Source organism: Rhinopithecus roxellana, chromosome 2 (assembly GCF_007565055.1).
Source record: "Rhinopithecus roxellana isolate Shanxi Qingling chromosome 2, ASM756505v1, whole genome shotgun sequence".
Taxonomy (NCBI): Eukaryota; Metazoa; Chordata; class Mammalia; order Primates; family Cercopithecidae; genus Rhinopithecus; species Rhinopithecus roxellana.
In genome coordinates, this window is record NC_044550.1 from 97,002,050 (window position 1) to 97,017,056 (window position 15,007).

Below are 15,007 nucleotides of genomic sequence, written 5' to 3' on the forward strand. Positions count from 1 at the left end.
ATTTACATTGTTTAGAGGGCATTGTTATTGCAGACCAATCTTCTGTGCATGCTGTAAATGTGCAATTTCCTCAACTAACAAGTAATTCATGCTAATACTCATTTGTCCATTTGGTTAAAACACTATGCAATTATAGTATGTTTTATTACATTTAATATATACCATATACATTATATTGTCTTAGGCAACAAATAAAATACACTAACAATAATGATAGCTGATGAGCTAAAAAAAATGCAAAAACATCTCATAATGTTTTAAGAAAGTTTACAAATTTGTGTTGAGTCGCCTTCAAAGCTGTCCTGGGCCACATGTGGCCTATGGGCCATGAGTTGGACACACTCGCTCTAAAGGAAATCAGCTCCTAAATTAAAAGGAATCCCCCAGTACCTGGTATGGTGGGATGACCAAATTAGCCAATCATTGTGACATTTTAGAACACTGGAGACAAAATGATGATCTTATAAACTTCCATGGGGGAGGGTAACTAAAATTGTTACAAACAAAGAATAAGGAATCAGAAATGCCTTCCAATATTTAAATAACATTGAAAGGCAGCATAGTAACATAAAAATTATTTCATATTTCTAAGAGAAATCAGGTGGGAAAGTAAAGTAAAGAAATTTTTTACATATACAGGGTCTGCAAAACTAAAAATCCATACAATCTTTGCCCAGGATGCTACTACAATATGTGATACCAGCAAGAGGATGTCTGAGTCACAGGAACTAATGGAAGAGAGAGGTGAAGGACATTCTAGGAAGCTGGTGAAGGGTAATTACGGAGTGTGTGCTGTGTGCCCAGTCAGAGCAAGATGGCAGTTAAGATTGAGATTTCTTGGCCAGGGACAGAGCAATGTACAGAATTCATTGCCATCCTTTCATCCAGGGAAAACAATAAGTTATAGTGAAAATCAAAGAAACTATCACTTTTACTGATAAGGTCCACCACGACTGAGGCTGAGGTGACGAGGCAAAAAAATAGCGTACTCTTGATATGAATGCTTACACTCTAGCCTGGAGTCTCTGTTTAAGCCATCTTGACATGGGTCTTCTGCTCCCCTTAAAGGGATAGGCACTAGAAAACAAAAACCTACTTGAAAAAGAGGAATTCTACGTATTCATACATGCCTGTGTAAGTATCACATATCTCTAGAAGGATTTATGTAAAGACGTAACTCCCAAGGGAACTGGATTAAGGGAAGAAAGTGGTGTGAAAGAATTTTATTTTTACCATTCATCTCTTTCTCTTTTTGAATTACGTACTATATAGCTGTATTAATATTCAAAAGTCAACAAAATTTTAAAATTAAAAAAAATTACAAATGCATCTAACCCTTGACCAGTAATTCTTTCTCTCCTCTCCTCCCCTCTCCTCTCCTCTCCTCTCCTCTCCTCTCTTCTCCTCTCCTCTCCTCTCCTCTCCTCTCTCCTCTCCTTTCCTTTCCGTTCCTTTTGACAGAGTTTCACTCTTGTCACCCAGGCTGGGATGCAGTAGTGCAATCTCGGTTCACTGCAACCTCCACCTTTCAGGTTCAAGCTATTCTCCTGCCTCAGCCTCCCGAATAACTAGAATTACAAGCCCCCGCCACCATGCCCAGCAAATTTTTGTATTTTTAGTAGAGACAGGGTTTTGCCATGTTGGCCAGGCTTGTCTCGAACTCCTGACCTCAGGTGATTCACCTGCCTCCGCCTCCCAAAGTGCTAGGATTACAGCCGTGAGCCACCATGCCCAGCCCCTATTTCTTAAAAATGTATCATGCAGGTATACTACATGTATACAAACACAGTCATTTAAATTGTGCTATGTGGTGTATTCAACACTTTTTAAATAGCAAGTTTGTTAACAGCATAACACTCCATCATGTACACTATGGAGGTGAGATCTGAGAGAAAACAATGAACATTTATTGATCATATTCATCAACTCAAACATTGGGGTATTATCTTCTTTTATAACACCATCAGCTAGTGAATTCATGTTACCTTGTCCAAATCATAGGCATTTGGTAGCACATCTAGTACTCCTAATTTAAAACAATTTCTATTATTTCAAATTAACATCTTTTCCTACCAAAAAACAGTATACCAGTATTATATCTACACAGGAATACTGTATAGTCACATTCCGGATTCTTAGTATTTATTCTTCAGAAAGGTTCATATATAATGAGAATTGATGGAGAGATTTCAGGAACATTTCAGTAACTTCCATAAACCCAGGACATCTTAGTTTTGAGTATTATTAAAAATAATACTTTATGTATAAAACTTTTGAAAACATTTTAAATAATTTTTCAATTTAATTTTCATTTGCCAACAATTAACTGATTTACTTTAAAATTAGCAATAATTTATCTGAAACCATTGGCCAAAACGGGGATTCTTGCCAAATTAGAAAGTTTAAACCATATACTTCCTGAAATTAATTAAATTTGATAAATATAAAATTTAAAAATTAACGAAGTTGATATATTTTATAAGTATAAAATGAAGTATCTATTAATAGTTATTATTTTCATGTTGTAGTTGAGAGTCAATAAATATTTTTTTCAGGTCTCTAAACTTTTACATAAGTTCTTACATTTTAATAGGCACAAAATTCTCTGCCTATCACAAAAATCGCTTAAAATGTCCCCTCAGTCCCTCAGATTGTATTAACTGAATGTTTATGTTCCCTCAGATTCATATGTTAACACCTAATCCAGTGTTATGGTAATTAGAAGGCAGGGACTCTGGGGGGTGATTAGGCCCTGAGGGCAAAGGCTTCATGATTGGGATTACCGCTCTTTTAAAACGGAATCCAGTCAGATCCCTCTCCCCTTCCACCAGGTCAGAACATAGCAAGAGGAAGGCCATCTATGAACCGGGACCCGGGCTTTGATCAGACACTGAATTTGCTGGTGCTGCCCTGATCTTGCACTTCCAGTCTCCAGAATTGTGAGAAATAAATTTCTGTTGTTTATAAGCCTGTGGCATTCTGTTATTCTTAGTAGCCTAAATTGAGTAAGACGCACTATAACATACTTAAATGTAGTTATCAAGAACATGAATTTATTAAAGAATGAATATACTCGTATTTGGCAATATGAGTTGTTAATTGTTTATGATTATGTTATACAATAAGGAAGCTCAGATGTAAATACAGAGGTCCAAGCAGAGGGGATGCTCTGGGAAGTTTCAAATCAGAGGCAGAGTCCACATTTTATTGTGCATTATCTTTCAGAAAATTTTGTAAGTTTTGTTCCAATACTGTATTTAACAAGCTGTCTCCTATCTCTATTAGGCTTGATTCATAAAGTTTTTTAAAGCACTTCTAAGGTCACCATTCATTTTTGCTTAATGTTAGAAAATAATACCTTATGTCACAGATGATGAAATGAAGTAGTATAGGCATTTGTTATTTAAACAAATTTAGTAAATTTAGCTCACAAAATACCAAGCATCATTTATTATTTTTTCCCTTATGAAATTTGGTAAAGAGATTTTTCTAAGTCTGATCTATGAGGTGAAGAAATGAAACACATAATTCCTTACTCTTCATCAGTAAAAAATATTTGCTACCACCACCTTCCAGCAATGTAATGTTTAGGAATTTTGACGGTCTTCCTGATGGGATTGGTTTGTATGTGAGTGTAGTACAGTTAAAATCTGGCAGAATACAATTACTCTAAAAGCAAAAGAGGCTTAAGTTGGTTCCAACGTGATTATTTTCTTTCAAGATATGTCCATTACACAAAGAAAAGTCCAAAGAACATGTCTCTCAGTGTCAACTCCAATCCTCCTATTACATAGGGCCACGATGTCCTAGAGACATGAAAATGACAACATAAGACAAAATGCTCTGATGGCACAATGTTTATTTCAGATTGAAGAGGAGTAAGGAGGATTTTTATTTTTTTATTTTTTTGAGAGGGAGTCTCGCTCTGTTTCCCAGGCTGGAGTGCAGTGGTGCGATCTCTGCTCACTGCAAGCTCCGCCTCCGGGATTCACGCCATTCTCCTGCCTCAGCCTCCCAAGTAGCTGGGACTATAGGTGCCCACCACCACGCCCAGCTAATATTTTGTATTTTTATAGAGATGGGGTTTCACCATGTTAGCCAAGATGGTCTCGATCTCCTGACCTTGTGATCCTCCCACCTCGGCCTCCCAAAGTGCTGGGATTACAGGCGTGAGCCACTGTGCCCGGCCTCAGGAGGATTAAACTTGTTGGGCTCTACTCTTAATTATTCAAGTACAGATAATCATATATTCTTGAATTAGCTCTATTTTTAGACCTCACTGTGACAGACGGCAATAAATATTTATAAACAATATATATTAATTATGTATTAATTAATAATTATAATATAATATCAATATAATATATTAAATATTATTAATTTAATATAATAAATTAATATTTATAATTTAAGTGGCACAGATTTCCACCTTTATTTCTAAGTGGTGCTTTTTTAAAACAAATCTTTGATATTTGCTTTATTTGATCTTTTTTATTCAATACATGTTCAGATAAACCTGGCTACAAATATGTAAATAAGAAGAAGAAATTACATAATCTTGAATAACTCTTTTGGCTTTTTATATATTTTTGGTGACTTTTAGTTTATGATAGCCTTCCAAGAATCTCTATTTCCTTTCCTAGGCTCTAATCTTCCATAATCATGGTTTCTTTCTTTCATTTGAAAGGTCATTTATGAATCATCTAGTTGTTAGAAATTTTTTATGAATCATCTAGTTGTTAGAAATTTTAAACGTTACATTACATGAGTGATGGAAACATTTTACCGTTTTTTATAACAGTATTAAAAACTTATTTTTTCTGACTACACAGTAAGAGATGCCAATTTTGTAAATGTAGATTATGATGTATATTAACAATAATAAAAATAAACCAGTATATTTAACACTATAATCAATAAGTAGCTACTATAAAATATTCATTGTGTATCTCTGCTATGCATATTTTGCATAGCTTGAATAATGTTAGATAAACAATATTTACTGTTACGCCTTTTCATTGTTTTAAAATGATAATTTTTAGGTCGTTAAAATATCTGAAAACAAAATACAGTCAAATGCTGCATAACAGTGTTTTGTGCAAGGGACATCATATACAATGTTGCTCCCACAAGATTACAATGGAGCTGAAACATTCCTATTATCTAATAATGTCATAGTATAACACATCACTCATGTTTGTAGTGATGTTGCTGTAAACTAATCTACTGTGCTGCAGTGGTAAGAAAGTCCGATACATATAATTATGTACAGTATATAATACCTGATCATTATAATAAACAACTATGCTAGTGATTTATGTATTTATTATACTCTACTTTTTATCAGCACTTTAGAGTGTAATCCTACTTACTAAGCAAAAAGTTTCCATTAAGACAGTATGCTGTGTTAAGCCCACAGAAGCCTCACACATCTCGTGTTTACTGCATCCCTTGACTGTGTAACCTCAGTGGATTTACTCTCTTGTTTTGTTCATCATGGTCCCTAACAATGCAAAAGCCACTGCTAATGCTGCCAGTAAGAGGCCCCTTAGAGTGACTGTCATGGAGACTAAATGAAAAGTGATTAAGAACTATGAAGGTGGAAAACCAGTGGTGGTTATTGCTCTTCAGGCAGGCATATTCCATTCCACCATAGCTATGATCAACAACAAGAACAAAATGACAGAATCTATTAGAGAATCTGCTTCTTGGAGACAACAAGACTAACAAAAATTCAAGAATGGCCTATATCAGATATAGAGAAACTTCTGATGAACTGGATTAAAGAGCAGACACAGAAATATATCCCTCTCGGCACCATGATAATTATAACCAAAGCAAAATCTGTTTGCGATATGGTAAGAAAAGACAGTACCCAACTACAATGTGATATTTACTGTTAACTCTGGGCAGTTTAAACAATTCACGAATAATTCATTATATAATGTAAAAGTGAGTGGTGAGTATGTAAGTGCTGATGTGACAGCAGCTGAGGAATTTTTGGAACTTCCAAAAATCAGATTGTGTGATTCCACAATAAGATAAGCTGGTTGTGCAGAAAAAATACTTGCGAGAGCAAATCTTCAATATGGATGAAAACTCCCTGTTCTGGGAACAAATGCCTGAAAGAACTTTCATCCCTACGAACACCAACTTAATGCCAAGATTTTTTAAGGACGGGATAAGAGTCTTGTTTGGGGGCAATGTTACAGGCTACAAATTGAAACCCTTTGGGATCTGGCACAGTGAGAATGCCAGGACTTTCAAGCCTATTAGTAATAAACACACATTCCCTGTGTACTACAGGAGCAATAGTTTGTGGATGACCCAGCTCCTCTTCCAAGATGCCCGTCTGAGTTGCTACACGAGCAAAATGGGGAAGTACTGTTTGAAGAATAGCATGCCTGTTAAGATTTGGTTTATTGTTGATAATGCTCCTGTACAGTCTCCTTTTATTGGTGACCTTCATGCCAATATTAAAGTGAGGGTTTTTTCTTCCTAACATCACCTTTTTCATCCAGCCAATTGATCAAGGAGTAACGGCAGCTTTGAAGTCCGACTACCTGAGGACATTTGCCCAGGCTGTTGTTACAACTGAGGAAGACATTCGGAAGACACTGATGCTACTCTGGAAGGATTATGCCATTTGTGACTCTATCCTGGACCTTGCTTGGGCATAGGGTGATGTTGCCAAGGAGTGTATAAATGGCATCAGGAAGAAGATGCTTAAAAGGTTCATCCATGATTTTAAACAATTTTCCAAGAATAGAAGGTTGTAAAAACCAACAAGCCTGTAGTTGAGATGGCAAACAACTTTAATCTGCGTGTAGATGAGGATGACATTGAGGAACTCCCAGAAGTCATTCCTGAGAAATTGACTAATGGGGACTTGTTGGAACTGAAGCAGAAACACAGAGGTAAAGAGGCAAAATAAAAGCAAACTGAGAAGAAAAAGAAGAGGAACCCCCTGACAAGAAAGTTCACAGTGAAAGATTTAGCAGAAGGCTTTGCAGACCTCAACAGGTTCCTTAAAAAGTATGAAAACAGGCCGGGCGCGGTGGCTCAAGCCTGTAATCCCAGCACTTTGGGAGGCCGAGACGGGCGGATCACGAGGTCAGGAGATCGAGACCATCCTGGCTAACACGGTGAAACCCCGTCTCTACTAAAAATACAAAAACTAGCCGGGCGAGGTGGCGGGCGCCTGTAGTCCCAGCTACTCGGGAGGCTGAGGCAGGAGAATGGCGTAAACCCGGGAGGCGGAGCTTGCAGTGAGCTGAGATCTGGCCACTGCACTCCAGTCCGGGCGACAGAGCGAGACTCCGCCTCAAAAAAAAAAAAAAAAAAAAAAAAAAAAAAGTATGAAAACAGCCTGGCACAGTGGCTCACGCCTATAATCCCAGCACTTTGGGAGGCTGAGGCGGGCAGATCATGAAGTCAGGAGATTGAGACTATCCTGGCTAACACGGTGAAACCCTGTCTCTACTAAAAATACAAAAAAATTAGCTGAGCGTGGTAATGGGCGCCTGTAGTCCCAGCTACTCAGGAGGCTGAGGCAGGAGAATGGCATGAACCCGGGAGGCAGAGCTTGCAGTGAGCTGAGATCGCACCACTGCACTCCAGCCTGGGTGACAGAGCGAGATTCCATCTCAAAAAAAAAAAAAAATATGAAAACATGCCTCAACATTGAAAGGTCCTTATTAATAAAGAGGAATATTAATGGTGCATTATCTGCTTACAAGCAAATCTATGATGAAAGAAAAGAAAAGAAATAAACCAAGCAAACTACTATAGATATATTTCTGAAAAGAGTGACACCCCCTCAAGAAAAGCCTCGGTCAGGTCCTTCAGGAGGTATTCCGGAAGAATACCAGAAGGTATTTCAGAAGAAGGCATTGTTATCATAGGAGATGACAGCTCTATGCCTGTCAATGCCCCTGAAGACCTTCTAGTGGGACAAGATGTGGAGGTGAAAGAGAGTGATATTGATGATCCTGACCCTACGTAGGCCTAGGCCAGTGTGTACGTTTGTGTCTTAGGTTTATCAAAAAAATGTTTTAAAAGTAAAAAACAAAAAATAGGAAAATATTTATAGTACAAGGATGTAACGAAAGTGAAATTTGTTTACAGTGTACAATGTGTTGTGTGTTAAAGGAAATAGATGGTATCAAAAAGTTAAAAAAAGTAAAATTGTATAAAGTAAAAAGGTTACAGTAGCCAGGGTTAATTTTGATGAGTAAAAGAAGATGCTTTCAAATATTTACTATAACCCAATGTGCAGTGTCTCTAAAGTCTACAGTAGTGACTTAGGCCTTCACATTCACCACCACTCACTCAATGACACCCAGTGCAACTTCCCATCATGCATGCTTCATTCATGGTAAATGTCCTATATACGTGTATCATTTTTAATCTTTTATACCATATTTTGACTGTACTTTTTCTATGTTTAGATATGTTTAGCTTTACAAACACTTACCATTGTGTTACAATTGCCTACAGTATTTAATACATTGCCATGATGTACAGATTTGTAGCCTGGGAGCAACAGGCTATACCATGTAACCTAGGTTTATAGTAAGCTACGTCATGTAGATTGGTTTAACTATGCTCTATGATGTTCCCACAATAACAAATGATAAAATATATTATTGATCACATTCATCAACTCAAACATTGGGGTATTAGCTTCTTTTATAACACCATCAGCTAGTGAATTCATGTTACCTTGTCCAAATCACAGGTATTTGGTAGCACATCTGGTACTCCTCATTCAAAACAATTTTTATTATTTTAAATTAACATTTTCCCTACCAAAAAGGGGGAATATATTCCTGTCATCAAACAACACGACTGTATCTGATAGATAGAAAAGTTCCATTATATGAATATATCATAACGTGTTAAAAATTCCCACAATAAATATTGTGTCAAGAATATAGTTCCTCATTTATGGGCTTATTAAAAAGATCTAGGATTAACTTTTATGCAACAAATTATTACTGTATCTTATTACTGGGTTTTCTTTGAAAAACCTTAAAAATCCAGTTACTGGATCAAATAATATAAATATTTAAAGGCTCTCAGTACATATAGACAACTTGTTTCTGTAATATACAAACTTTAAATTCCAGAAAATATTTCAAATATATTTAAAATGTGCATTGTTTTATTTATAATTTATTTATTTATAACTGAATTGTTGAGAAATGAAGTAGTATAGGTATGGAGCAATTGAAACAACTCAATGAAGGTTAGAAAAAGTTCTCCAGTAGAAAGCAGCGTAAATGGCAGGAATTACATATTAATCTAGGACAATCTCACTAAAAATAAATGTAGAATATGTAGTCTACAGAATAGCAGACACTGAACAATGAAAGAAAGCCAGAAACAGAGAGATTCCTGAATTCCCCCCAGGAATATGTTCATGAAGCTTTAAAGTAAATGTCAGCTTCTACATTCTGTTCAACTGTGAGCTATGTTTTCAACACAGAGCCAGAAAGTTTTTCCCAAAGCAAAATTAAAAAATATATTAATCACTGCCTTGAGATAGGCAATACATGTAGAAAACACTAAGAACACATGCATTAGAGAAAAAATAAATTAGAGAATATGCAAACATCTTCTGGCTAATAAGTAAATGATGCTGAACATTTGCAGGTATATTTGAGTTTTTGTCTGTAAAAATCAATGAATAAAGATTTTGTGAGAAAATAAACAAGCAGAGGCTCAAGACATGAGGAAAAGATTGAAGGGACAAGAACAGTCTGAGTGAAGGGAAAAGGACCAGCATGACTTCGGCCTGATGAACAACAATTCTTTTGATCAGCTATAATAACAGCCGTTTCGGCTGAGTGGCTTATAAACAGAAATATGTTTCTCCCAGTTCAGATGCTGTGCCAAGGTGCTGGCAGATTTAGCAGGTTCAGTGTCTGGTGAGGGCCCCCTTCCTAGACGGCATTTTTTTATTGTTATGTTTTCACATGGCAGAAGGGCTAACAAGCTCCCTTGGGCCTCCTTTATAAGGGCACTAATCAAATTCACATGGGCTCAGCCTTTATGATATAATCACCTCCCACAGGTCCCACCTCCTGGTACCATCGGCTTGGGGATTAAGATTTGAATGCAAGAATTTGAAGGGGACACAAATGTTCAGCCCTAGCGCTGTTCTAGAAGCTTATCCTGGTAAATGAAGAGGAACTGAAAATCCAAAGCAGGATATATATGTAAAAAAATATGTTCACACATATGCATGTGTGTGTATACAGCTTACAACTAATTGCCTGATTTTAGAGTAAATTGCACATAAGCTTCATTCCAGGGCAGATTTGAGGAATTCTAAATGTTCTTTCTTAAAAACTCAGTTTAAAAATTCCCACAGGAATTGTCATAGAGGGACAGATTTGAAGTAGAGTCTGCAGTAGTGGTGTTTCTGTTGCACAAAAGTGTAAAATCAGATAACTTGGTCTCCAATTGCTCTCTGACAAATAAAGCACACACACATGAGCACACATGCACATATATCTTCAAAATTATTCCTTACTAAGGATTATTTCAGTCTGAGTGTGCTCTGTATCAAAGCCACACTAAAATTTTTAAGTGATAAATTCTGAAAGTAAAACCATGGGTCTTCAGCATTGCTATAAATCACACAGTTTTATTAAAACATGAGGTACAATTTCTATAGCCATTAAACAATACTGATGTTCACAAGTGTTTCTGAAACTTTGATTCATAAATAATTTGCTTTTTGAAGACCAGCCTAAGGATGGAGTTGTTCTGTACTGAAGGCATTTTGTTCAGACATTAGAGAGTACAAGTTGAATAGATGAGTCTCCAAGCAGGCATTTTGGCAGTAGTAATACATGATTCATTACGTTCTGACAGCCAGTGGCATTTGAGGTTATAAAAAGGTCTCTCAAAAAGCAGGAGTAACTAGGGACAAGACCAAGTGAAAAAGTGGCATTCCAGGCAAATGTCTTAAAGATGACAAACTTTGTTGGGATATGTAATGTCCCGCAAAACATAGATAAATCAATGTATGTCCTGAGGATAGTGATAGAATGAATATTAGCTTGTGCCAACATACTTTTTAATCTAAAACATTTGAATCAATATATTTGAGGCTTCAAATACCTGCTGATATTTTCTACTAGTGGAACATGACCCTAAAACTTAAATGTATCTATGACATTTAATAATGCAACCAAAAGGCTATTAAAATTCTATGCCTAGAGTTACTACTAATTTGTATTTCTGGAAAGAGCAGTGAGATGTACTTATCTAATTCATCTGAACATATAAAAGATTGTTCCTCTTATTTTGTTAAATGCAATTTAACTGTATTGTTCATCAGAGAAACAAGCCTTCTCTAACTTTAATAGCTACCCTATATTCTCAAAGAAACCACAGAAACATGCAGTAATAAATAAAACTGAAAGAAAGAGGGGTTCACTAGCAGCTTCTATGGGATGATGGGAGTTCGAAGATTTTTTTTTATTGGCAAAGGGGTGAATGCAGCATTGTACTGTGACTTTTCTCCTGGTTTGGCCCAATCCATGCTTAGGAGTAGTAATAAGGTTTCTTAGTAAGTATAAGTTTTGTAAGAAGTAAGAATTCTGGGGCTGCCATAACAAAGTACCACAGGCTGGGTGAAAGATAAATAACAGAAATGTATCTTCTTACAGTTTGGGAGGGTAGAGTCCAAGATCAAGGTGTCAGCAGGTTTTCTTTGTCCTGTGGTGTCTATTTGGCTTACAAAAGACAATCTTCCCCTCTTTGCAGGTCATGAATCAGATTGGATTAGGGCCCACCCATGTGACCTCAGATTACCCTATTTACCTCCTAAAGGGCCTATCACCAAATACAGCCAAATTCTGAGTTAGAAGAGGTTAGGGATTCAACATATGACACAATTCAGGCCATAACAGTAGACAAGCCCTGAGCTGGAGGCACATTATCACAATGTCACAGGATGTGACTGTTACCATCTAAAACTTGCATTGTGAACATTAAGAAGCTCTTTTTCTGAAATACATGTTTTTAGATATATTTTAAATCTTCATATACATTTAGAAATCTTTGTGTTTCTTGTGGAATCTTAAATATTACATGTCTTAAATATGACAATTATCTCTCATACTCACATACTGAATAAAGTGATGGGAAAACCAAATGTACTTGTCTCCTTTGTCTCCCAGCGTAACTGATGATGCTATGTCTAGAAATAATGCATTTGTCTCTAGCCATCCTGAGAAAAATACACTGATTAGGCAGCCAGTTCTAGTACAGCATTTCCCAAGACATCCTCAAGAATTACTATTCTGTGGAGTATTGTGTTGTTTCATGAGGAAATGTTCCAAAGTCAAGTAAGTTTAAAAAATGCCAGAGCTGAAAATGTGTTAAACTAATTTATTTGTGCCTAATTTATTTAGATATTTAAGATGCTTTCAAACAATATGCATCTCCAAGATTGATATAATATCTAGTATCATCAAAACTTCATGTTTTAAATTACAACAGAACAATATTTTCTTCTGGGCAATAATATTCTATGGATATGTGTGTGTGTAACATATGCCCTTTTTTTTTCAAATGATACTTCACAAAAGGGAAATTGAACTACACCTATTATATATTTTTCATGAATACCTAATTTTCACAATAGAAGTACACTGATAATAAATAGATCTCTAAAATTAATGGATGGATGGATGAATAAAACAATGGAAAATATAATGTTACTCTTTTTAAAATAAACATTCCTTGAGATTCTTCTTTTGTAGGTCTGGCAAATTTTAAATATCCAGAAAATATGTTTTATAATACATATAAAACAAACATTACATTCTAGTAGGTTTTCTTTCCTACTTGATGGTAATTTAATGGTCACATATATCTACAATGGGTAAAAATAATAGTCTGATACAATTTCATAGACGAGGTAAAGTCATACAGATCCATTCAGATTATTATTTTATATGATAGACTGGCAGATTAATCTTTAATGGCAAAAGACAGTAGAGGTTGCAGAAGGTTAGACGGTAATCAAAACATGAATATTTAATCAGATGAATTCCATTCAGGAACCACCAAGAACTGCTTTTACTCGTGCATAATATTGATAGAAGGCATGCCTGCTATTACAATCAATTCTAGTGGCCATTAAGAAAATTATTGTGGGGTAAAAAATGAAGTCGTAAGCTCAAAGGTTGGTATACTTGGCAATCATCTGACATAATAAAAACTGACTGGCTTTGCAAGAACAAAATATGTAAGTCTGAAACAAGTAGACACATTTTCAAGTTCATAAAGTACCATAAGTACATGTTTCAGAAAATTGCTTATAATAAATACTATTTAAATAGTTTAGCCAGTTTTCTTCCACATAGTAAAAGGTCTAATCTAAAACTGCATTCAAGTGTAGTTGCTGTTTGTGGGAAAGCACAACAAGATGTTAATGAGTTTATACTCCATACACTGGATTCAAAGGTAATTAAGAGTTGTAGGAAAGCAATGTCATTTAAAAGCAATGTTGAAAAAAAATGCTTAAATTATGTGATATTGTTAAAACAAGTATATTTTTCTTAATTGCCACCTCATTGCTATTTAAATTTCATGTATATAAACAATATACAAACATTTAGATGTATATCACTTTTTAATTTGAATTCACAAATTAGAAAAGTTCTTTATTAGTATCTCAAATACTTCACATGGCTCAAGTCTTTGGCAAGACCTCAATAATAAATTATGTAAGCTTTTTGATTGCAAGAAATACATAATGCTACATTTTTTATATATTCTATTTTACTGTTTACCATAAGTGAGTAATTTTGTTTAAACAAGGTCATCTCCCTGGAGATTATTTCTTTCTCAGGCAATTAACCTATAATTGATACTTCTATTTTGCATGTTAATGAACTAAGTTACACAATGGCATTTAAAAAGGCTATTTTCATGACTTCTCATGAAAATATTATTTTTTATAAAATGAAATATATTTTTAAGAAATCTTAAACACTATTGGTCCTATGTATATATTAAATATGTGAATGTATTATGTAAAGTAGGTGACAACATTTTAGTAAAATTTGGACAAATACAATTGTTTGTTTGGATTATTAGTGTTTCACACTATTAATGCATTTGTCTTAAAGTATGCACCCCTATAATTAAGGTTCAGATACTTAAAACACTAACTCAAGGAAGTTCTAATAGTATAGTAGTCCCCCAACTTTATTCATGCGGGATGTATTCAAAGACCCTCAGTAGATACTTGAAACCTTGGATAGTACTAAAGCCTATATATACTGTGTTTTGGTATACATACATACCTGTAATAAACTTTAATTTACAAATTAGGCACAGTAAAAGATTAACAATAACTAATATTAAAATAAAATTATTATAGTATACTTTAATAAGAACTGTTTGAATTTGATCTTTATCTCTCAATATATTTTATCGTATTATAACTGTACTAATCTATTTTAGGACTGTAACTGAAACTGCAGAAAGTGAAACTGCAGATAAAGGAGGGAATACTTTATAGTTATATCAGATAAAAGATAAATGAGAATTCAGCTAAGCACTGTATGCCAGACCAAGAATATATACTTTATTGTTGAGTTTTGCAAGTAATAAGCAATCTGTAGTGAGGTGATGCAGCTGGCTTGGAGAATAGAAACTGGACATAAAACGTTCAAAGAGTTGTATGGCTAGTTGTGGGACTGAGTGACTACGTATAAAGCCTTAAAAAAAAAAAAAAAACAGGGTCAGTGGATTCTCGAGGTATGATGGATCATGTTGTCTCATCTTCATCACTTAAGGAGTTTCTTACATGTTTAAGTGCAGAGTGACTGATTAGCAAAGTCATGCCTGGAGCACTGGGAGCTTCACCGTGCTGTTGCTATGCATGTTGTGTTGTTGTCTGCCCTGTGTTCTTTAATAAAACAAAGTAAATGTATATTAGTTAAAACCTAACCTGTCTCATTATTTTATTCATCGG

General features: G+C 35.2%; 1 protein-coding gene across 2 annotated transcripts in view; it reads right to left on the reverse strand.

Annotated features, from left to right (window-relative positions):
* SPOCK3 (SPARC (osteonectin), cwcv and kazal like domains proteoglycan 3) overlaps positions 1-15,007 on the reverse strand; it is a 487,735-nt gene that overhangs the window by 46,439 nt on the left and 426,289 nt on the right. The gene's annotated exons all lie outside the window — the stretch shown is intronic.